Source organism: Eumetopias jubatus, unplaced genomic scaffold, assembly GCF_037043125.1.
Source record: "Eumetopias jubatus isolate StellerSeaLion01/CBP00866 unplaced genomic scaffold, mEumJub1_p1.0 scaffold_15, whole genome shotgun sequence".
In the NCBI taxonomy this organism is placed as follows: Eukaryota; Metazoa; Chordata; class Mammalia; order Carnivora; family Otariidae; genus Eumetopias; species Eumetopias jubatus.
The window spans coordinates 17,699,105-17,724,766 of NW_028274821.1; the positions used below are offsets into that span (position 1 = coordinate 17,699,105).

The following is a 25,662-nucleotide window of genomic DNA, read 5'->3' on the forward strand; positions in this document are numbered from 1 at the left end:
TTTGGTGCTTATGAACATCCTAAAACTCAGGATAATGGAAGCAGTAGAATCTTGTGATGGTCAAAGTCTCGTGGCAGGGCTCACCTGGATTGGCCATTTTGAAGGACCGAAACGCAGGAGTTAAATTGGCAAGAGAGGAGAGATTGCAGGCTCTGGGACAAACAGACATAAAATTAAGCCCTGCGGCTTAGTCCTTAAGGAGTGGCTTCAGAAATATCCTTGGAGATAGGAAGTAAACTCAAGACAAATAGAGCAAATGTCCATTGGGAATTTAACTCCATTATGAAAGGAATGCTCTCTTGTTTGGGTGACATGGCCAGAAGCTAGTCTCTCAATCGAGATGGGTCTCCCTATCTGACCTTTTCACTTTGATCAGATCTAAGCCTCAAATGACCAGTCCTTCAGACCTAGACAGAGGGAAAGGTGAGTTGTATTTTCCGGGTCAGATGAAAGGGAAATGGGAAAGTGCGGTGTTCTCATGCTGTATACAGTTCTAGGGTGGCAATTGGGATGGTCTTCTGTAGCTAAGGCCCTTGTTACTTCTTGTTTGGACTCTTGCACCAGTCCTACCCTGCCCCCATTGTCTTCTCCTTCAAAGCTTGCCACATTTTCTCAGCACCCAATCTGGTCAAAAAGACTACTTCTCCCTCTTCTTCTTCTTCCTTCTCCTCCTCCCCTTTTCGAAACATAATTCAACCTAAACACTTTGCCATTCTTTGCACATGAACTGCCATGCCCTACTTTTCTGCCCCGACTCATGTCATTCCTGCCGCCTGGACATCCTCATGTGCAGGGCTCATTCTGCAAAGCCCTTCTCAGATGGTATCTCCTAGAGTTAAACTGCCGGTGGCAAAAACCTCCTTCCTTTACACTCTCATTGAAATTTGTGTGCTGCTTTTCCCTGGCATTTGACATATTTAGGTTGTATTCAGTGTATGTATGTATGTGCGCATGTGCGCATGCTAGACAGCCATCTCCTTAAAGACAGGATTTTTTTTCTGGTTCATCTTTGTTTTGCATATGGTGCCTAGCAGAGTGCGCTCTACTGTTAAAACACCCTTAGAAAAATATTCTGAAATGGATAAATGGCTGTGAGTAAATAAAGTTGGAGGATAAATCAAAACTGTAGCAGACATGAGTATGTTCCACTGAGTATTTCTGGCTCTCCTCCCGGCTGTGTGATAGGATTGTACTTCCCTATTTTTGGTGTCAAGGGGCGGGGGGCGGAGAGGGGCATGTAACCTCCATTAGCCAACATCAAAATGTTGAAAATGTGAGCAGAAGTGACATGTGTCCCTTCTTCAACAGCGTGTGTGTGATTTGCTGTGATCTGCAAAGCTCCAGGTGGTGGATGCACCATTAGCCAGGGGCCTTATGGGATCTGATGAACAGCACTTCCAGCCGATGCACGATGGACATATAATATGAACTAGAAACAAGACTTTGTTGTTTTAAGTCACTGAGATGCGTGGGTTCATTTGTTCCCTGCTGTGGAACCTTGCCCATTCCAACTAAGGCAAAAATACAACAGCTTTTCTCCTTAGCCTTGCACACAGCATAGGCTAATGTATGTGATGGAAGGAGGAAAGAAGATAAAGTGATACTCTGGATAAGAACCCTGTGACTTACTAGGAAGACCTCAGTGGTCTCGTCTACATTTTCCTCATTATGCAAGTGATAATTAGATGGGTTCAAAAAAAAAAAAAAAAGTCAGAAGCCAGCTATTAGGTAATTCCAAATGTATGTATGCGGTTCTGTTGCTTAGAGATTTGCATTTCCTGAAGGAAACCCTAAAGGTACCAGAGTTTAATTGCACCAAGTTGCTTCTGTCTGGCCTCGCCAGCTCTCTGGATGAAACTCGTTCTGTGGGTTCAGATGTCCCTGTTCAGGACCTGGAAGCCTCTTTTAGAAAATGGAAGGTTTGGTCTTTTCCAAGAAGATAGAAACTTAGTGTATTGCAGTTTGTCTTTTATCTTTCCCGGTGAAATGAAAACAACGTGCTACCTTTGTACCTCGAATGATTGTTTAATAGGGAACGTGCTTTCTGTTGGCCAATTGCACTTGCTTCTGCCTTCTCGGAGGGCCACACTGTGCTCTCAGAATTATGACACCCACTGCTGCAGAGTCCACTTAGATTTGCCACCCCGTTCCTCTGGCCGGGATGCCTTAGTTGTTAGAGAACCGGCTTCACATACGTCGTATCTGTGTACTTACTGATTTATGTGATGTGGACACAGCGGGGAACAGCTGAGATTTAAAATGTTATGGCCTGAATTTTCCAACTGTTGAAATGAATCCAAAGCAGCAGATTTTTCTTCTTTGGCAAGACAGAATTGAAGCAACATGCAGTGATTTGGTTCGCCGATTTGCGAGCTGTTAAAAATCAGAATAACTTACAACGAGGAGAGTAAGTGCTGCATAATGTGAAAAATATTCTAAAGGTCACATGGTTGTGCGGTCTCAGACAAGTTAAGCACCATGACACTAGAACTATTTTGAATAAATTTGAAACACTGCATGTGAACATGTGATTTTTTTTTTTTTATTTTTGCTCAAATAGTCTGTTACTAAAGTAGTCAGAATCTTACTTAGTTCACGCCACCTCGGAAGAGACCAAGGTTATCATGAACCCAGAAGGTCCTTCTTCTGCCTTCTAATCTCTCAGCAATGGAAACCATCCTGGACATTTACTTCCTTCACTTGTCATTGTTCCCTTTGCCATCAGTCTGTCTTCTGACGTTCACTGCAAATATTTCAGAATATCCTCACTGTGCTAAGTACTCTGCTAAGCTCTGGAGATGCAGCTGGGCACAAGAATCTCTACTTCTGGGAATTTAAATACTTCTAGGAGGAGTGTACCGGCATGCTTCGAAACAAATCACCCCAAACCCAGTGGCTTAGAACAAACACTCATTATTGCTGTGAGGCTATGAATGGACCGGTAGGTTCTTCAGTCAACTGGTGGGTCAGCCAGGGCCCGGTTTGTCTTGGATGCCTTCACTCATGTTCCTAGCGGCTGGTGCTGCTGGCTTGGACTGTGGGGGTAACTGGCCGTGTGCCTCCCATTATCCATCCCAGGCTGGCTTGGCCTGCTTCTTCCCATCGGGACAAGTAGGTACCCCAGCAGCCAGAGAGAGGAATCCTTACAGTGTGAGCCCTTTGCAAATTTCTGCTTGTGTCTTCTGTACTACCATTCCCAAGGTCAAAACAAGCCACGTGACCAAGCCTGGCTTCAAGAGGTGGAGACGTAAACTTCACTCCTTCATAGGAAGAGATACAAAGAATGTGGCCATATTTTGCAGTCTACCCCAGGGAGATTGTTGATAAGCAGTTGAAAAGAAAAGCACAAGTATGTCTGTTGGCAGCAAGTGCTGTGGACAGAAAGCAGGGAAGGGGGAATGTCTGCACATGGCTAGGGAAGTTTTCATGGAGAAGGTGACATGAGTAAAGAGCTGGAGAAGGTGAGGTGAAGAAATGAGCCGCACACATATCTGGAGGAAACCCATTCTGGTAGAGGACCCAGCCAGTGCAAAGGCCCCGGACAGGAGAGAGCCTGATATGTTGAAGGAAGAGTAGGAAGACCAATGATGCCGAGTCGGGTAGCAGATGGGCTGCGGAGGTCGATCCTATAGATTGGTGCTTCTCACATTTTAATGTGCATGGAAGTCCCTTGGGGATCTTGTTAAAATGCAGATTCTGATTTAGTAAGTCCAAGATGGGCACCGAGGTTCTGTAGTTCTAATAAGGTCTTGTAGTTCTTAACTGCTGCTGCTGGCCCGAGGACCACACTTTGAGGAGTGAGCCTGCAGGTCTTTGCGGGCCAAGCATAGTAAGCAGATTTTCTCTGAGGGGATAGGAAGGCCGTCGGACAGATTCTGACGGAGCTGTGACCTGTGCTCTACTACATGGTAAGAGAAGGAAATGTTTACATACGTACCGTGCTAGGAGATGGAGACATCATGCAGCCCAATGCGGAGGAGAATGTTGTCTGAATTTAGCTTGCCATAGCTTCAGTCTGCATGTCCTTCCCTCTCCGGGGCTGTGTCCTTACACTCTGTTGGTAAGTAAGCAAGAGATCTATCTCTGGACACCTCTTACCCTATCCCACTCACATCCCAGATCTGTTCTAGAACAAACTGGCTCTGTTTCCTTACAGTCACCCAAGTCCTGATTACTGGAGCTGTTCTTACTTGGCCGTTTCTTTCCCTGATCCTCAGCCCTCTTGACTCAGTGGTTCTCATGCCCTGGCTACACATTCTAGTCACCTGGGAGCCTTTACTGATCTTTAACTGGCCTTAGGTGGGGTCTGGGCATCAATATTCTTCAATACGCAGCCAGGGTTGAGAACTGCCACTGTGCTCTGTTCTTCCTGGGCGCCTGATTGTTGGCGGATTCCCCCAGAGCTCACTCAAGAGCTTCTCTTTCCCTGAGGGATCCATTCTCTCCCTGCCCTTCCCCCCGACCCTGGCCTCAGCCTTCTCTGTTTTCATTACCATCAAAACATGTGAATCATTAGCTCATTTTCAACCCCATTGCATTTTGATGATTCCAGCCTCACTAGTCAGATTTTGCTGAATTACAGTCTATGTGTTCGGAGAGGGGGATGATCTTTTGTGCTTTTTTTGGTGTAATGGATATCCAAAGGCAATGGGCACATAACAGACCTTTAAGTGAACTCTAGGATCTTACCCAAGGGACAGGATCCCAGGAACATGGGCTGGAAGATCATTTGGCTCCAGGTTTGATATTTACAGAATAACTCCCAGTGAGCTTATACATACAGTTTTGTGCTCTGGTTGAATTGAAATACAATGTCGGTTTGAAAACTTCCATCTCTTGTCTCATTACTACACTGTTTATAGTAAGTACACTGTGAATGAATGTGCGTTGAACATTCTGAAACTATCCGATGAATAGCATAGTATAGTATTTTTGTATTAAATAAATATGCTACACATTTTGGCATTTCTTTGTCTTATAATACAACAGGCAGCTCAAAGTATGGAAATGGCCTGGGGTCTGTCTCAGCCTTTGAGAGGTCCTTCTGAAACCCTGTGGGATTCCTGAGAATGCTTTTTTTTTTTTTCCTTTGAATTCAGCCAGTAGGTAGATATGTCTTATTTGAAGGTCCTGCTTGTTCTTTAATGACTTTGTTTTCTAATCAGAGTAGGAAGTAGAGAAAAATGAAAGGCTGTGCAAAATATTATCTGTAAATTGTATCACAAATTTGCTGTATCATCATGTACCCGGAATGACTTGTCTGTGCACCATTAACTTGTAACAGTTTTAAACTAATTATTAACTCAACCAGATGGGTTTACTTGAGTGTTATCATAAAGGGCTTTGTGATGAGAGAGGATGGTAAAGTTCCATAAAATTTATTGCTTGGATCTTGCTGGATCCAGCATTCCACTAAGGCATTGCCTTTGTCCCCACATTACCATATTGTATTTGGTTATTCCTTATAGTTGGGAGGAAAGTGTGTGCGGGGGACATAGGGGGCGTATTAATCAATGGTGATTTGTTTCTCTTGAAGGAAATGCCACTTCCAACATTCTGTGGCTTGAGAAGGGTCCTAATAATGTCCCCTAAGCTGTGAATGCCCCTTAGATAGTTAGAACCATTGGGTTGTAGAGTTGTGGGCAATGGTGTCACCTCGCGTCACCCCCCCCCTTTATAAAGATGAAAGAAACTGAGGCCCAAGAAGAAGAGGCATGGATAAAGCACTGGACCAGGTATTTAGCAGAGCTGAGTTCTAACGTCTTCAAGCTCCAATTATACAAGTTCCTTAATAATGTAGAGAAGGTTTTCTAGTCATCTTCTTTAATGATGATTGCTAATAATGTTTGTATTTATCAGGGACTGTTGTGTCTTTAGGAGATAGGCATATGGAAAAATTTTGTTAAGGGAGTTTGAATATATATGTATGTGGTGTATGAACAAATAAGCCGATTTGGGAGGCACTATTCTTTTTCTCTAGTTCTGTGAAAATCTGACTATTCAACCCTTTTTATTAAACTACCTTGAAGGGAAATGTTCGATATTTTTTCCTGCTGTTGATACAGCAAAATGTCAATTTTACCGTTGTGGCTTTTGAGTAGGAAGGGAAACGATTGATCTAATGGCTAAAGCCTGAACATCTTGGTGGGTCCCCGGAACCAGAGAACCCTTTGCTGAGGAAAGTCAGAAGGCTCATTTGGGGAACGGTACGTGTAGTAATCATGTTTGCAAGTAGGAATATGGCCATGTTATGATGGGGGTGCCGTTACCCATACCTGCCAACTAAACTCAGAGTTCCTTGGCTGATCCTGACTACATGACGGGATTTTGTTAAACTGTGCAGTGAGGGGTAAGTTGCTGCATCCATCGCGTTGAGCATATAAGTTCCTTTTATAGATCTCTGGAAGTTATGCAGTAACAAAAACAACAGAATAGAGACATACCAGCATATCTACTGCAGCCATGGTAAGAATTGAAATTAACACGATACATTTGAAATGGGAGTAAATGCTTGTGGCCGCCCAGACCATTCTCCACCCTAGGTCTTTATCACTTTAGTTTATTGGGGCTTTAAACCTATTTCACAACTTAGCTACAGAATGTTGGCATGTTTGAACTAAGAGGGAGGAAAACCGTGAAGCCCTGTTCTTCTTCTAAATTGCCTGCATCTGTTTGAGCTATACAAATGTAGCTGTCAGACAGGATCCAGTGTTTGGAATATTAAAATAATTCATGGATTAATTTTCAGTCCCGTGGAAGCCTCAGAGAGAAGGTGAATATATATTAAATACACTTTTTCTTCATTTATTCAGATATGAGGTATTTGTCCAGATAAGTGTATGTCTTCAGTGCCTGCAAAAATCTGTAAACATTGCAATGATTCTTTCGGCAAAACACTATATTGGGTTTATCTTTTATGTCAACAGTAAGTACTTAGGAATGATAGAAGAGAGAGAACTTAAAACTCAATCTACTGCACCGAGTACGTTTTCTTAAACATCACTTCTAACTTTCTATCTTATGGATACAAACATTTACTTGGTAGGCATAATGGTTATTTAAACTCTCTTTTTGGGTTTATTTGACATGTATTTAAGACCCAGCAGGCTGCTGAGATAAAGGTCAATGGGTGTTTTACGGTAAGAAAAAAAAATTAAAGGCTGGGCACTTCAGCCAGGCTCAGGAATTGTTGAGATAAAGATATTAATCCTACAGTTAATCAGGTTGGAGTTGAAAATTGAAAATATGAAAATTGAAAATATGACTCCCAGCACCAATTATGATATTCTTTAGGCTACTTAGGTTTGGTATAGGATAGTGAAAATGGCACGGAGCTTGGTGTCAGAAAAATCTGGTTTCCGTCACAAAAGTTTGGGTAAATCCCCGAAGTTAGCTGGGCCTCAGTTTTATTATTTGGGAAATCAGGAGAGTAATTCTTATTTCACGGTATTCATTCACTCACTTACTCATTTTATAAGTGCTTATTGGGCCCACTGTGTGCCAAGCACTATGATGGGTGTGGGCAATATTGCGATATTTTAAAAAAAGTTTGTGAAGAAATAAACAACTTGACCAGAGAGAGAGTAACTGGGAAAGTCACTTAGTAGGGAGCTCAGAGAAGACTTTTTCTGATGAAGTGATGTTGGAGCTAAGTTCTAAAAGACAAGAAAGGATTAGGCAATAGGAGATTGGAAAAAAGGGAATCCCAGGCAGATGGGATAGCAAGTGCAAATATCCTGAGGCTAGGTAGAAAGCCAGTGAATGAGGAGGAGGTGTTAGGAAATCGTGCTAGAAAGGTAGACAGGAGGCAGATCTGATAGCTCCTCATGGGCCAAACAAAGGCATTTTTGATTTTACTGTGAAAGTAACAAGAAATAACTGGCCAGTTTTACCAAGAGGTATGATATTATCTTAATTACTCATATAAAACGATGTATGGAGAAGCACTTTAAAGATGGAAACAGCATGTGAATATAAGCAATTAATTGTTACCTGGCATGGAACAAAAACACGTGGCCCAATGAGTTATTATTTATCCTGTTTATAAAGTTGTAAAATTCTTCAAGTGGGCAATGGGGCTAAAACACGCAGATAATCCAAAACACCGGCATTCTTTTTACATGTTTTGGGGCCAAGTGTGTGTGTGTGTGTGGAGGTGAGAGGCAGTAGACCTACCCTGGTAGTATTTTGCTTAAGCCAGTGTTCAGATTTTGTTGCCTGTGACCCATGCATCTACTGAAGAACTGGATGTTCTTAACTGAGAACTAACATGGTGTGAAATATTTTGCCCTGAGGTGATTGAAAGGCTAGATGGCCCGTGTATGCAAAATTATGAATTTGTAGCTTTTGAATATCACGGACAGATAGCATGAATAAAGCAGGACTCCCAAGAGGAGATGTTGATAATTTAATGGAAATAAAGCCTTGTTTTGTAAACGGAGCATATCTGCGGATATAATTGTGGCCATATTGGGGACTTGATCCTCTTCTCTGTGCTTAATGAACCCTCATTCAGATGGATGAAAGTAACATTTTGCTACAAAGACATCCATTGAGATAGCAAAACCTTTCTCTTGAGAAAGAAAGACCTGATCTTTATGCCTGAGACATGTATTGAAAATGTAGAAATCGTTATTGATCCTCCTGTATGGAAAGCAGAAGCTGAGAAGATAGAGTCCACGTAAAGTAGAATATGGCAGGACCTGATGGTTCTTGGAGGACAATTTTTAATTTTTAATAGTTGTAATTATTAACATGTATATCACCTGTGAAATTTTAGTTCTGAAACTTTACTCACTTGGTTCTGAAATGAACGGATCTATCACAGATAACTACACCTCTCTTAGTGCTGTGAACATTATTAATGTTTTTAATTATCTCCCAGAATTGAGTTTGAATAAAATTCTACTTGAAATCCAATTTTCTTGTAAACTGAGATTGGGCTCTTCGCATTATAAAAGGGTAAAACCTAGAACTAACCCCCTTTTTAACTATAGAGGTTGTGTGGGCATGTGGAAGGCTAGGTTTGGACTTCATCTTAACTGCGCAGGTCAAGAAAGACAACAACGTGCTCATGTCCTTTTTTAAATGTTGCTTCATCATTAGGGGTGCCTGGGTGGCTCAGCAGGTTGCGCCTCTGACTCTTGCTTTCAGCTCCTTTAGTCATCTCAGGGTTGTGAGATGGAGCCTCCAGTCAGGCTCTATGCTCAGCGTGGAGTCCGCTTGAGGATTCTCTCTCCCTCTTGGCCCCTCTCCCTGCTGGTGCATGCGCAAGCGAGCTCTCTCTGTGTGTGTAAGTAAATAAAATCTTTTTTTTTTTTTTTTTTAAAGACAGAGAGAGAGAGAGCATGAACTCGGGGAGAGGCAGAGGGAGAGGGAGAAGCAGGCTCCCCGCTGAGCCAGGAGCCCGATGTGGGGCTCGATCCCAGGACCCTGGGATCACGACCTGAGCCGAAGGCAGACGCTTAACCATCTGAGCCACCCAGGCACCCCAATAAATAAAAATATTTAATAAAAAAATGTTGCTGCATCAGTCCTGCATGTTTGCCATTTCCTTGTCTCTTCCTCTTGAGTTGGTTGAACAGGGCGATGACTGGATTCTGATTCACGTTGGGGTGGGGCCCATCAGTGTGCCTTTCTACGAAGTTTACAGGTGATGTCAGTATACTAGTTGGAGGCTTTGAGTCCCAGAGCCACATTTGGAGAATCACTGAGTCATAGAGTTTTATTTACTTTCAAACCACTTAAGTGTGTGGTTAACAGCACTTAGGAGACCCTGAGCCATTTGTGTGTCCTCATCTTTGTTTCAAAATTGCCAGCCATGTTTTTAGAGTTTCTAGTCCTAGTTCATTTAACGCAATCAGTCATATTTTGTTGTGACTGAGGTCGCCATGTTAGTGGAAAGCAGTACTTCACTAAGAAATGTCGAAATACTTCATTCCTTTGATAGAAAGCTTCGTATCTTCTGAGTGATTCTCAGGGTTGCTGTTTGCATTGTGTAATTCCAAGTACTGAAACAGTTGCTACAGCTTTAGGAAAGCTTCTCAATTGAGGAGAGTCAATTTGATAATGTATTTTCACCCAGACGACTTCTTAACTTTTTGCTTTTTCATTTGCATTATCTTTCCAGTAAACTCACTTTGATGACTGAGCTTTTCCTTATGGACTTTAAAGAAAAATTGGATCAGGTTTATTGAGATATCACTTGCGTACAGTAAATTCACGTACGGCCCTATAAGTTTTGACAAATGCATGTAGTCATGTAACCATCTTCATAATAGAGAACAATTTTGTCACCTCAAAAGACTTTTGTCGTACTCCTTTGTAATCAGCCTCTTGCTGTTACCCCCAACTCCTGGCAGCTGCTAATGTATTTTCTGGTCTGAATTGCCTTTTCTAGAATGTCATATAAATAGAATAATACAGTATGCAACCTTTTGAGCCTGGCTTCTTTCCCTTGCTATAATGCGTTTGAGATTCATCCCTGATTAATTAATCAGTAGGTTGGTCCTTTTTATTGATGAAAAATACTCTTGTATGGCTGTACAAGTTTGTTTATTCATTCTCCCGTTGTAAGACTTTTGAGTCGTTCCTAGTTGTTGGTGATTATGACTAAAGCCACTACAAATATTCATGTACAAGTTTTTGTGTAAACACAAGTTTTTGTTTTCCTGGGGACAATATTTAGGAGTGGGATTTCTGGGTCATCTAGTAAGTGAATGTTTAATCTTTCAAGAAATTGCTAAACTGTTTTTCAAGGACTCCCAGCAACCACGTATGAGCCTTACATTTACTCACATCCTCACTATCACTTGGTATTGGCATTTTTTTCTCTTATTACCTCTATTTTAATCGGTGTTTACCTGTGGCATCTTTAATTCATACAACTGGCCAGTACCTGCCCGCGGTGGCAGAGCTTCATGAACTATAAAAGTACGGCCCAACCTCCCATCTGCCTAGATGCAGGACTTCCCATCTGGCTGGAAACCTCACTCACTTTTCCTCTGCCATTATGTTATATCTTGTGGTCATTTATCGCCTGTTGTGGGTCCAGTTTGGGGGCACTACCCTGCAAGGGCTACCTCTGTTAATCCCCAGCAAGGACCAAGTTGGGGACAAATGTACAAAGCATCTGTGAACAACCATTACAAAGCTATGGGGGAACTTATCCTCCTAATAATTTTTTTAGTAACTGGAAGTTTGTATCTCTTCATCCCCCTTGTCTATGTCACCCATCCCCCACCTACATGCCCTCTAGCAACTGCCAATTTGTTCTCTGTATTTGAGAGTTCGTTTGTTTGCTTTTTAGATTCCACATAAAAGTGAAATCATATGGTATGTATCTTTCTCTGTCTCTCTTATTTTCACTTTGCATAATACCTTCTAGTTCCATCCATGTTGTAGCAGTGGCAGGATCTTATTCTTTCTTATGGCACATCTTTATCCATTCATCCATCAGTGAACACTTGGGTTGCTTCTGTATCTTGGCTATTGTAAATAAGGATGCAGTGAACATGGGGAGGCATTTGTCTTTTCGAGATAGTGTCTTTGTGTCCTTCAGATAAATACTCAGAAGTGGAATTGCTGGATCATATGGTGGAACAATTTTTAATTTTTTGAGGAACCTCCATACTGTTTTCCATGGTGATTGCACCAATTTACATTCCCTCCAAGAGTGCACAAAGTTTCCCTTTTCTCCATATCCCCACTAACGCTTGTTATTTCTTGTGTCTTTGATTCTGAGTGGTGTGAGGTGATCTCTCATGGTGGTTTTGATCTGCATTTCCCTGATGATGAGTGATGATGAACATCTTTCCATGTCTTTTGGCCATCTGTATGTCTTCTTTGGAAAGAATGTCTATTCAGGTCCTCTACCCATTTTTTTATTGGATTGTTTGGTGGGTTTTTTTTTTTTTTTTTTTGGTGTTAAGTTGTGTAAGTCCTTTATTTATTTTGGCTATTAGCCCCTTATCAGATCTATCATTTGCAAATTCAGTAGGTTGCTTTTTTGTTTTGTTGAGGGTTTCCTTCACTGTGCAAAAGCTTTTTATTTTGATGTAATCCCGATAGTTTATTTTTGCTTTTGTTTCCTTTGCCTGAGGAGTCTGTATCCAGAAATACGTTGCTAAGGCCGATGTCCAAGAGATTACTGCCTATGATTTCTTTTAGTAGTTTTAGGGCTTCAGGTCTTTAATCCATTTTGAGTTTATTTTTGTGTATGGTGTAAGAAAGTGGTCCAAATCCATTCTTTTGCAGGTAGCTGTCCAGTTCTCCCAGCACCGTTTGTTGAAGAGAGACTGTCGTTTCCCCCTTGTATGTTCTTACCTCCTTTATCATAGATTAATTGACCATATAGTTGTGGGTTTATTTCTGGACTGTTTTGTTCCATTGATCTGTGTGTCTGTTTTTGAGCTAGCACCATACTGTTTTGATTACTTAGCTTTGTAGTATGTCTTGAAATCTGGGATCGTGACACTTCCTAGTAAGTTTTTTTTTTTTTTAATTGAGAATGACAAAGCCATCAACTATCCTGAATACACTTAGTCTCTGTCACACATTTTGAATGCTCACAGCCTTCACACCCAGAATCTTCCCTTTTAAGAGTAAAATATGTCATTTCAAATGCTGTAAAGCTCAAAATAGCCTCTGTTTACCAATATGATAAAATATTCGGATTTCTAAATCTGCCTAAACTAAATTCATTTTTCCAGTTTTTTTTTGAAGGTGAGGAGGGCTTTTAAAGAAATGAATAAAAGAGCAAAGCATGCCAGTTACACTAGTACTAAAGTCAAATTAGAGATTTTTCTCATTTAAATGTATTTAAATAGATAGGAATATCTGAATGGAGATTGCCAAACTCAGAATAAATTGTTCTATTTCTGCAGAATGAGATGGATGGATGGGTTAGAACAGTGGTTCTTCACCTTGGTCTGTATTAGAATCACCTAAATACTGATACCCTGGCCTTAACTCAGATGCTTAAGTTAGAAGCTCTGGGGTGGGTGTGGGGGGACAAACATGAGTATTTTATTTAGTGCCCATATAATTCTAATGTATGACAGTTGTTGAGAATCATTGAATCTAAAAAGAAGATTTACCATTCCAGGAGTAATTCCAGAAACGTTTCCACCTATCAAAATACGTACTCTTCTCTGTTTGTTTCCATATATGTGGAAATGCTTCAAGTTGCTAAGGTGATCAGTAAGGAAAAGAATACAGACCTAAATGCAGGCTATGTGTGCTCCTTCTCCCTCGGCCTCTCTTGGACGATTTCCTTTGTGGGAATGTGATGTGTGTCTTACAAGCAGGTGGAATAGCTTAAATATTAAACAATAACTTCTTTTAGTTTCTCCAGAAATTACTTACAGATGGGTTTTTAAGAACTTTGTAGAAGAATAGCTGATTATAAATAGCAGTTGTGAAGGTTCTTATCTGGAGGAATATACAAGGATTATTTTACATGAAGGACATAATTATTCGTTTTGGACAAAAAGGGACTGAAGAACATAAAAGCCTAATGCCATTCACAGCTGATTCTTGAAGAACTGTTACACATAGCATTTATGTCGGATGCTGAACCCAATCGTTATCTCTAATATACTAATAGGAAAAATTGAGTTCCTTTGGGGGAAATATTCTGATTGAGTACAGAAGACATGACTTTCAAACTTGCGCTTGACACAGTGGGGTTGTCAGAGTCAAGTCAGAAAGTTCTCTGCAGGGACGCCTGGGTGGCTCAGTCAGTTAAGCGTCTGCCTTTGGCTCAGGTCATGATCCCAGGATCCTGGGACCGAGCCCCGCATCAAGCTCCCTGCTCATCGGGGAGCCTGCTTCTCCCTCTCCCATTGCTGCTCCCCCTGCTTGTGCTTTCTCTCTCTCTGTCAAATAAATAAATAAAATCTTAAAAAAAAAAAGAAAGTTCTCTGCATTTTAGTAGAGACTTTGTTTTGTTTGTTTTATCTGCAGCATCTTTGGATCAGTGCTTGGCATATCATACACATTCAGTAAATACTTAATATCTAGGAAGGCTGTAAAAGTACAGAGTAGAATATAGAAAATGACATTTAATATTCACATTGGCACTGACACTTAAGAAATCAAAAATATAGACTGGAGGAGAATCACATTAAAAAGGACTCTTTAGTTGACCAAGTTCATTCTGCTACGGACAGTTCAATTTTAAGCTACTTCTCCAATTAGAAGAACATCACCAAGAGAAGTCATGGGGTCATGGACTGCATCCTGGCTCCATCATACCTGGAATTAACGTGTGTTCTGTTCTGGGCTCCAAGTTTTCTGGAGAGGTATTACACATGTTGGCTTGTCTAGGGAAAGCAAGACTTGGGAAGACTTGTTGCATGAGAAAAAAAAAAAAAAAGAAAAGAAAAACTTGGATATTCAGCCAAGAACAGGGAAGACCTAGTAGGGATGTGTTGGCTGGCTGACTTATGGAGGAGGGATTGACTCTTCTGGGTTGGCTCCACAGGCTAGAACCAGGAGTAGTAAGTGGATTTAGGCTAATTATCTGGGAGAAGTTTCTGACAAATGGGCTACCCCAGGAAATGCAGTGCTGTATACCAGTTTGAAGAATGGATTCTGCATCCAACGGGGTGAGTCAGATTAAAATCCTGCTAATGTTTTTTTTCCAATTCTGATCTTCTGTGATTTGCTTTGAGGCAAGTCTCATGTCTCATGTGAATAGTGGGGCAAACTGTAGATTTCTCACTTGAAATTGGGAAAAGTTATTGCTTACTCTGTTTTCTCTGTCTTACATTTCCTTGGTGAAATTATATCTGTTTCTTGCTTGCTCGGGATTTGGAATAGGATGTTTTTGATGACTCACTTTTAATGTGAACTACGGGGACCTAGATTCTCCCACATCCTGCTGATCAGGTAGCTTTAAAATGAAATAATGAGGCCTCATATTAGTGAGGGCAAGGAGGTGGGTTGGGGTGGGAATATTTGAGTGTGCCCTTTGGATCACATATGGTGAACCAAAACCCTTTGAATGCATTTTAAGCAGAAGTCAAAATGCTGTAGAAAAGCTTAGAGTTTTGGAGTCAGATACTTCTCATTTGGGCACGTAACTTACCTTTTCTCATGTTTGGACTCCATTTCCTTCTCCCTAAAATTAAAATACTTCTTCCTTTGTCGGAAAGATTGGAGATAATGTAGGAAAGCTTCAGTAAGTGGTAGCTTTGGTTATTAGTAGTGTTAACTCCATGATGGCTTTGAAGAAACAAGCCATTTGCTAGTTCTCTTTTGCTGGGCAAAATCTTGGTTTTTGGGTTTTTTTTTTTTTTTTGAACATTAAACTTGATAATGCTAATACAGAGCTTAGCAGAGTGCTGGGCCAATACTCAACACTGTTATTATATTGGTACAGTTATTTGGAAATTGATCATTGAATATCCAGAGGGTCCTGAAAATGAAATATAAATTGGCTCCAAATACGAATAGTCCAGTTTCATTTCCTTTGTTTCTCACAGATGTCTACTGAAGTGATAGTTCTACCTTCTAGTAGTTTCCGGTTTTTGCTGTAACAAATAGCCACCCACTTAGTGGCTTACAACAACACAAATTTATTATCTGACAGTCGTGGTGGCCGGAAGTCCTAACCTAAAATGAAGGTGTCCTCAGAGTTGTATTCCTTCTGGAGAGTTTAGAGAAGACTCATTTCCTTGCCTTTTCCAGTCTGCAGAGTAGGATGTGGATGGCCACATTCCCTGGTTTGTGGTTCCTTCTTCCACCTTCAGAACTAGCAGCATAGCATTTTCAAATCTCTCTCTCTCTCTCTTCCTCTATTTCTCCCCCCGACCACCCTGCATCGCTGATCTGTGCTTCCACCTCTTTCTCTGACCTCAGCTTCCACAATCACATCTTCTCTGACTTTGCTGCCTTCCTCTTATAAGGACCCCTGTGATTACATTGGATCCACCCAGATAATCCAGGATAATGTCCCCATCTCAAAATCCTCAATCACAGCTGCAAAGTCCCTTTTGCTGTATCTGGTGATGTAGTCATAAGTTCTGGGAATTGGGATGTGAACATTTTGGGGTGGGGGGTCACTATTCAACCCATTACATGCCCACATATGTCAGAATATTGCTCTGAAATCACACAGATTAGACATCTTTCCTTGAGCACCCTGATTTAAAGAAAAAATTATCATGGGGCTTTTGCTCTGAATTTACACACTGTGATGCCATTTTCTGAAGACCTCTACAAAGAGCTCATATGCTGAGCCTGAACTTAGAGGAATTTAGGAAGAAATCACAAGTATTCTCTGAGCAATTGATTGAAACTAAAGTCTAGAAAAGATAGTCTTCATGTTACTTTGTAGCATTCCATGGCCCAGTGCAATGGTATCTAAGATGTGTGGGGCCAGATATTACTTGTTTAACTTGGAATGCCCTTTGAACTTATGAAGATATGCCTTAAAGATACTTTCTCACATGGAGACCTTAAAGTAAGTTTCTTCTGCATCTGCTCAAAGTAGGTAGAACTATCCCTAGAAAACATCCCCTCTATGTACAGCTCTTAGGAATACAGTCTTCTGGGTAATTGAGATCTTTGAGTAGCTGTGGTTTTATTTATTATTTATTTTTTAAGATTTAATTTTTTGTAGCGAGAGAGTGTACATGAGCAGGAGGGGCAGAGGGAGAGGGAGAGAGAATCTCAAGCAGTCTCCACGCTCAGCATGGAGCCCGACTCAGGGCTCCAACCCAGGACCCCGAGATCATGACCGGAACGGAAACCAAGAATCAGTTGCTTAACCAACTGTGCCGCCCAGGTGCCCCTGGTTAGCTGTGGTTTTAAATTCATCCTTAGAAACCTTTTATTTTAAACATCTCTTAGAGTAGTTAAGAACATATGCTCTGGAGTTAAGCTACCTGGGATCCACCTGAGCTTCACCCTTTGCTAGCTGTGTGGTCTAAGTCAAATTCTTAAATTTTGTGAGCTTCTGCTTTCTTGCGTGTAACTTGGAAATCATGATACTTACTTCATTATGTTGTGTGATGAGGATGCAGTGCAGTAATGCCTGGCACTTAGTCTGTACTCTGTAAATATTAGCAGTTCATCAGATATCTGCATTTACTTGCCTTCTCATTTAATATTTAATGAATTCAACAACCTTGTTATAAATATCATTTTTGTTCAATGATTCCAAGAGGTCGTTGACTATGAAGGGACAAGGGAGAGAACTAAGAAACATATAGGCAGACTTTGGTGAGCAAGTGGTTGTTGTTGGTGGTAGATTCTTAATTTTCGGACATGTTTACATGTGGTGACTTTATTCATTCAACATTTAGTAAGCATAAAGCATATGTTACTTTATATGTTAATGTTATGTCCCAGGAAGGGTCATAAAGAAATGAGCAAGAAACTTTGCCAAAGGTCTCCCATAGAGACATGCTCACTCCTGTGTTGATTTCCCCCCCGGGCAGGGGTCATTCATTCATTCTGCATGTTTGTTGGGTAAGCCTGGCAGTGTTAAGAGGAGCTAAGATGGGGTACTTGGGTGGCTTAGATGGTTAAGCATCTGCCTTCAGCTCAGGTCGTGATCTCAGGGTCCGGGGATCGAGCCCCACGTCCAGCTCTCTGCTCAGCGGGGAGTCTGTTTCTCCCTCCCACACTCCTTCTGTGCGTGTGCTCTCTCTCTCTCTTACTCTCTCTCAAATAAATAAATAAAATCTTTAAAAAAGAATAAAAGAGGAACTAAGACTAATCCATCAGTGAGTCAAATAAAAATCCCTGCCCTTATGGGACTAACATTCTAATGGGGGAAGACCAATAATAAATGGGATAAATAAAAAGAATATATGTCAAATGGTGAGAAGTGTTAGAGGGAAAAATAAATCAGGGAAGGGGGGTGTGGTATGCGGGAGGTCAGTGAAAGCCTCCCTGAGAAGGGGACATTCGACCAAAGATCTGAAAGCAAAGAGAGTGTGAGTCATAAAGATTTAGAAGAGTGTTCCAGGCAGAGGAAAATCAGGTGCAGAGACCCTACGGTTGAAAGCAGTCATGGCCAACCTCTCTTTGGTTCTATTTTGAATGTTATAGAGTCTGGAACACAGAAGGCAAATTATTATAGTGGTTTTAATATTCTTGGGAGAGCACAGAAGAGGCATCACAGTCAGCATTTAAATGAAAGAGAAGCCACTTATCCAGGTGCTGTGTCTGTAAGTGCAAATGGAATTCAGCAAGTTAAAGTTTCTGACTTTCCAACTTTGGGCATCGGACGAGGTTGGTCTGCAAGAACAATGGCCTTGGTGACTTGGTTTTTCCCCATCTAACCTGAGGAGGCGGGATGAGGTGTGAGCTGGAAGGTAGATTCCAGCCCCAGGTAACTGGGTTCTTAAGTTTTCCAATCTGTGTCATTCTACAGAACGTCAGTAGAGGGGAATTTATAACTTTCCAAATCACTGTTATTGATGTCTAATTTACATACCTCCAAATGCAGCCATTTCTGTAGAAGGTGGGATGAGTGTTAACCTATCTCTATACCCCATGGTGGGCTGATAAATACTAACAAGTGACTTATCAGGAGGGAAAGAAGCCCTAATTTGTAGTCTTTGCCAATTTTTCTTGATATGTTAATACTTCCGTCGTTGTTGATTTCAAGTCCTCAATGTGATGTCATTGGACAGGCTGTTGGGAAGATATGAAAATGGACCTCGTAAGCCTATGATGAGCTGGTTCTAGGTCACGGAAGCACTTGTTACCCATGTAATTACCACTATAATAAAGATACTGAATATTCCCAACATTCCGAATTTCTCCAGGTTTTCCAGGTCGATCCCCACTCCACACCCAGATTGTCACTGATCTGTCTTCTGTCATCATAGATTACCTGTCCTAGGATTTCATATCAGTGGAACTACGCCATGTGTGTTCTTTTGCGTCAGCATGATGTTTTGAAATTCATCCACGTTGTCACCTTTATCAGTAGTTTGTTCCTTTTTATTGCGGCTCCTTCCACTGTATGGATATACCACGATTTATTTTTCCATCTACTTGTTGATGGATACTTGCATTGTTTCCAGTGTGGGACTGTTATTAAGAAAGGTGCTGTAAACATTTGTGTATGAGTTTTGTTTCAAAATAGGGTTTCCTTTTTTTTGAGTAAATACCTAGAAATGAAGTGTCTGGGTCATGAAGAGGATATGTGTTTCATAAGAAATTACCAAACGATTTTCCAAAGATGTTGAACCATTTTATACTCCCACTAGCAATGTGTGAGACCTCCAATTCTCCACCATCTCATCAGAGCTTGGTATTGTCCATCCTTTGGACTGTAACCATTTTGGTGTGTGTACAGTGCTTTTACGATATTAATTTGCATTTGAGCATCTTTTTACCTGCTTATTGGCTGTTTGTATATCTTCTTTTGTGAGATGTCTTTTCAAATTTTTACCCATTTAAAAAAATTTCTGGAGTGGAGATAAATAGCTTTTCAAAAGGGAGTTCAGAATTTGGATAAATGTATAAATTGGAGAGGGCAGGAGGGAGAACAAGGCAGACAAGTTTTATTGAGGTGGCCACAGGGCCCTTGACCTTGCTGCTTCATAATCAGGGTGACCAGATTTGATGGGGACTGCCCCAGTTTAAGTATTGAAAAATTCTGTGTCTCTGGAAACACCTCAGTCCTGGGAAAACCAACATGGTTCATGTTGGTTTTTTTATACATAGAACTATGTATAAAAAATTTGCCACCTATATGACTGGAGTCATTAGACTTGAGGGGATTTTAGTCACAAGCATTGGTGAGACTGTTGGTGGTGAATGAATTCAGGAAGGCCACACAGCTCCTCACTGGGGTCAAAGCCATTGCAAAACATAAGTCTTCTGGCTCCTAACTCTGCTCAGAAGTCTATAGCTCCCTTGTGACATAAGAATTTAGGTACACAGGGAAGGTTCCCTCTTGCTAGCAGAAAAACAAAACCAAAAGCAAAAACCCTCCAATAATTGTTTTCTGACAAGGATTGTTTTTGGAAATTATAAACACAATGGTCTCATTTATTTGGCTTAAGTTTTAATTTTCTGATCAAATGCAGTTGTTCCTGGAAGAACCAAGACATTGAGTCTTACCAGTCATTTACACCTTAGTATAAAATAGTTCATTAAAGAAACCTTTTCTAAGAAGAGTTTGGCTTGAGAAAGGGTCACGATAGGAGAATTCTGGGTGCAAGGATGAGAGGCTACCACTAAGGAAGAAAAGGCACAAACGCTTGACAGAATTGGGAGCAAAAGATGAAATTTATTGGCTTAGTGTTGTATAGAGTTGTGTTGCTAGGTAGGGAAGAGTGTTTTGTGCATGACTGTAGAGAAAAGGAGCTTAAGAGGGTCAAGAGGGAAGGAATTACTCTCCTTCCTTTATGTGGGATTAAGGGAAAGGTTGAGCTATGGCTATTCTCCTATTGCTTTTATACTTCGTATATGCCTATGGTTTCTGATTTATTTATAAAACCTCCCTACATTAGTTACATATTGCTTCTTGTTTTAGCCCTTGTTGGTATTGGGTAACATATACACACACAGTCATCTTTTGTTTTACATTACCCTGGAGGAGCTGGGTGGAATGTCTGCTTATAGATAATATTACTGCTTTGTTTTCATACCCTGTCTTTTCTTCTGAATAGCTCTCAACATGTTATGACATTTTTCTTCTTAATGTTTATTAAATGCCCTCAGCATGCTCAGTGCTGTTGGAAGACTATGAAAGACACAATTCTCACCAATAAGGGACATGCATATTAATAGACAAGAGACATAAACATGCTTTTAAATATATATATTTAGATATAAAAATGTCTATAACTCTGCAAGGCGACAGATTATTTTGTTTGAATGATGTAGAATGATGGAACTAACAGGCGCTACTCCTTAGCTGTTGTCTTGCAGCAGAAAAGAAAGAAAGAAAGAAAAGAATAATGATGTCTCTGCCTACAACCTTCTGAACCATAACCCTGGCAGATTTGGTACTTCAGTTAAAGTGGAATTAAACTATTTTTGCTGAAATTAACCTTGATTGGATAGTCCTATTATACTCACACCAGAGATTTTGAATCCTCCGTAGGTCTAACGTATGCAATTTTAGCAGCTCGAGGATTCTGATGTTCATAGCATCCACTCCGCAGTCTTTGTTGAGAACCTATTACGTGTTGAGCCATATAGTAGGAGCTGGAAACAAAGTGTAAGCACGACAGATGTGTCTCTGTCTCATCAGAACATACAGGCATGCAGGTGGGGGTGCAGCCATTAAACAGATCATTGTACTGATCGAAGTATAACCACAGGCCTATGTTTTATGATTCTGTGAGGCAGTGGAACCTCACCTGGCCTGGAGGGTTTGAAGACTTCCTACTTGAGGTGACACATAGAGGACAAGGAAGAGGGAAGCCAGGTGGAGAGGGTGGAGGCGGGGAAGAAGGTTGTCCTGCAGGTAAAGGGAACAGCAAATCTGAGTCAGGGAACTCTTCGAGGCCAGAGTCTAGAGGATGGAGAGTCTGTGTGATTTGAAGTAAGGCCAGAGAGCCGGATTCTGCAGGTGCCATGGGTCAGAGGAGGATAATGGTCTTCATTCAGTGACTTAGGTAAAGCCCGTAGGGGAGTTCTTGGCATGGCATTGATGTTAATATGATCTTATATTATAGTTACAAACTATAGTGTTAAGTAATATTCAATGTTAACTATTACTTTTTCTTTTCAGAGCAGAGGGAAGCCCCTACAAATTTTAGGCAGGAGTATGACCAAATTTGCATTTTGTGGCCTTTTTCTGGCTGTGGTGTAGAAAACAGATTTGAGAGAGGAGGTTGGTGCGTATGGCTCTGAGAAGACTAGAAGCAAGTGTGTTCATCTAACAGGTGGTCAGAATACAGTGAGTCACCCGGGGCCTGGGCCTCACTGGTGCCTATAACTGTTCATGACTCAGGAGATACATAACTTGGAGGGTCTCAAAGTTGTATAAGATTGTGTAAATGTAGCTACTTTTTCAGAAGTTTTGAGCTATCCAATTTTAGATTTAGTAGGGAGCCTACTGCAGAATCCACTAGTCATTCTACTTTGGAAGGCATTCGGTATAGACTATTAAATGGCTTGTAGAATCATTCGAGAAGGCAAAGCTTTCAGAAATGTCCCCCAACGCCACATCACAGAATGGGCCTTCCCAAGAGTTGCTGCTTCATCCTCAGCTTTTTGCTGAGGAATGAGGAAGCTACCCTCTGTTGCCCCCATAGCTCTTTGATAATCTCTTGCCAATTTACCGACAAAACAACGGGCGTTGTTGCGCCCATTCTCCAAGCTGCTGGCTCCTGCCAGGCTCCCAAGCGGCTCTTCAGCATGATCAAAGTTCTACATTCTACAAACAAATGCGCAGAAAGCTAGCAGCCAGCATTAAGACCTCTGCCACCACGACCACTAAACACATAAAGGCTTCCAAGAGCCCCGCCCAGGATGCTGTAGTCTGCCTTTGTTTGGCAGAACCTTAATCACATCAGAACTCTGGCTGCACAGAGTTGAGCTCTTTAGCTCTGCAGTGCAGGAAAGCTCCCGGAAGGATGCTGGAACGAGCCCACCTGTAGGATGCACCATGCAACCTAAGTTCAGATGCTAGCTAGCCATTCAGCAGGGATTTACATCCCTCACCATACTAGCTGTGTACGTGTGGGCACTCCCTGAGCCTCAGTAACTTCATTTATCAAAGTGGAGGTAATGATATTTATCTTCCAGGGTTCCTGGGGGAATTAAGTGAAATATGATAAGCAGAAGAGCCATAAGATTCCTGGCACATGGTAGACATTTAGTCAATGAGACATCAGTCAGTCACAGAACACCATTCCCCAACTCTATAGAAGAAACAGTATCCCTGTAAAGGAGGAGATAAAGTACAGCTTCCCACTAGAGAGATTTCATGGCCTGGAGACAGGTGGCCCTGTACCAGGCGCACGGACTTTGGGGAGCAGATTTGCCCCCGGAAGAGTATGTGGGATTTGTGTGTGCATGCTAGTTCATTTAGTTGTTATTTCTTTCATTTTTAATTAGTTTTTTTTAATTTAAAAATAATACATACGCATAAACAATGAAAAGAAAGCCTCTCTTTGTAGGTCAAATTTCCTGAAATATCTATGCATATAAGCATATATGTAATACAGATTCTTTCTTTGTTCACCTACACAAATGGGGTCATATTTTCTCCTTTCCTCCTTCTCTCTCTCTCTCTCTCTCTCCTTCCTTCCCGCCTCCCTCCCTCTCCTTCGAGATAATTTATTTTAGTTCATATAGAACCAAACACCTACTGATTATAGCTAGTTGTTTGAATGATTTTGCTTTACACAATTGCTCTAACACCTGTTCTTATACAGAAGTGACTATATCTGTACAAGAAATGCTTAGAAGTGGAAACGCTGGGTCAAAGGTTAGGTCCAGTTTATAATTGTATTGATATCACCAAATGGCTTTCAAAACAGTTGTCCCAGGGAATGCTCTTTACCAATGCTGTGTATGCTGCTTTCGTGCCTCCATCCTCACCAACCGTGAGTCAGACTTTCTGACTTTGGTCAGTGAAGATGAGGGAAGTTAAGAGGTGATACCAGGGTACACCAAGAGAAATTCTGACCAAAGGATGGAGGTAAGGGATTGCAGGATAGGAGGTGAGAGAAAGTGGGGCTGAAATTTAAATTTAGAAGGGAAACCAGCAATCTGACACTCTGTGCCTGGCAGTGACTTGACCAGGCAATGCACCTGTTACTATGTTCAGTCCTTATAACCACATTCACCCATACACATTTTTATCCCCCATTTGACTCTGACAGCCAGTCTCTGTCCACTCTACCTCCTGTGTCCTTATTTTACAGTTGAGGAACCAAGGCCCAAAATAGTTAAGTGATGTATCCAACATCCCAAAGCATGCTAAGTCAGGGCAGGGGTTCTGTTTTCCACCTTCGTAAATGCTACATAAGTCCAGGATTTGAGTCTTTACCAAAGAAGCCACAAAGGATCAGAATTATATCTCCAGGGCATATGTCATCCACATTTGAGTTTAATGGTCCAGTTGAATTCAGTTATTTCCTATAATCAAAGAGGTTCCATTATAGTTGCATGGACATGGTCTGAAACTCACGGACCTTTTTTCACACTGGTGATAGGTTCTGTATAAAGTTCTTCCCCAAAGATTTTATGTCCCTTTCCACAAAAACTACTGTGTTTACCCAAGGAGCACTCTTGACAAAAGCTACATGAGATGAAAGCTTTAAGCTCCTTGGGATTTTAAGATTTTCTTATAAAGGATTACGCAGCCCATTGTGAGTTCTACCCTTAGTCCTCTGGAATCTTAAAACTGTCCTGTAAATCCCTCCTTGAAGCCCTTTTGGACCCTTAGGCTAGCATCTGTGTCCTCTTTCTCATTGTTTGCTGCTGTCTCAGAGTTCCCAATCTTTTCTGTGTGCATCTGGGCAGTTTCCACTTGAGTTAAAAACTTGTGAGTTCAGATTGTCAGATCTAATGATGATTAGAGACATTCATATAGAGTGTAAAGTCCCAGTGCGGGGGGCACTTCTCAGTGGCACCGTATTTGGGTTGATCATCATCATTGGGGGGGGGGATGATGATTGAGAATTGATGGAAAGAAGAGAACTAAAAAAATAAACCTTTTATCTGGAAAATGAAGCTGGGCCAATGACTTTTTTTTTTTTTTTTTAATTAAGAAAGCCAACTTTTGAATTGTCCCAATTGGAAAACATCCTGTTAATGGTCATTGTTTTAGGGCAGAGCCATGGTGTTCTGGAGAAATAGTCCATTTGATGTACTTGTGCAAAGCAAAAAAAAAAAAAAAAAAGTGTCCGTCTCAAAGAAGGGACTTTGTTGGAATTTGAGGGCTGCAGTGATCTTAGAAGTTAACTAGCCTGACGCCTGGTTTTATAGGAATGGAAATGGAGACATGTGGGATTTAGCCCAGAAGCCACTTCTGAGCAGTGTCAGCTGGAGCGAGAACCAGGCTCTTCTGTCTCCATTTGGTATATTGTTCAATTTCCATGCATGTGACCCACATCTGATAATCTGCTGAGAGAATATGATTATCTGGGATTTTGTTTGTTTTCCGGAAGTGCCAGTGACTTATTTTCAAAGCTATCCTAAACAGACCTAACTGCTTTCAATGCAAGAGAGGGGTACACAGATGAGAAGATGAGTCTGTTAAAAGAGGTGCTCGCAAAGACAGTGGATTGAACTCCTTTTACACAGGATGCTTAGTTGGTAGGTAGGATATGTGATCTTCGCCTCATTGCAGACACCGCCATCCTACTTTTAGTTTGTGATTAAATGCATAACTGCCATGTAGTTATACTGCCGACTTAAGTCAGGAAACTAAGAGGTGTCTTCTTTGTGAATGACCAACTGCTCAGGACTTGTTTCAAATTGATGATATAAATAATCTAACAAGGTCCTTCATTGTACATTTCTCAGAGCAAACAGAATGCAGTGTGTTTTTATAACCAGATAGCTATTTGATTTTTTTTTCTCTTTCCCACATTTGGATATAAATGGATATAGAATTACTTAAAATGCTGCATATAAATTAAACATTAAAAGGGAGATATGGAGAGGCTAAGCTGCCCCATTATAATCTTCAGTTCCTCAGTCACTGCCTCAAGGACACTCCATTTC

General features: G+C 41.1%; 1 protein-coding gene across 4 annotated transcripts in view; it reads left to right on the plus strand.

Moving 5' to 3' along the window:
- Window positions 1–25,662, plus strand: part of PCSK5 (proprotein convertase subtilisin/kexin type 5) — a 455,891-nt gene that overhangs the window by 14,841 nt on the left and 415,388 nt on the right. The gene's annotated exons all lie outside the window — the stretch shown is intronic.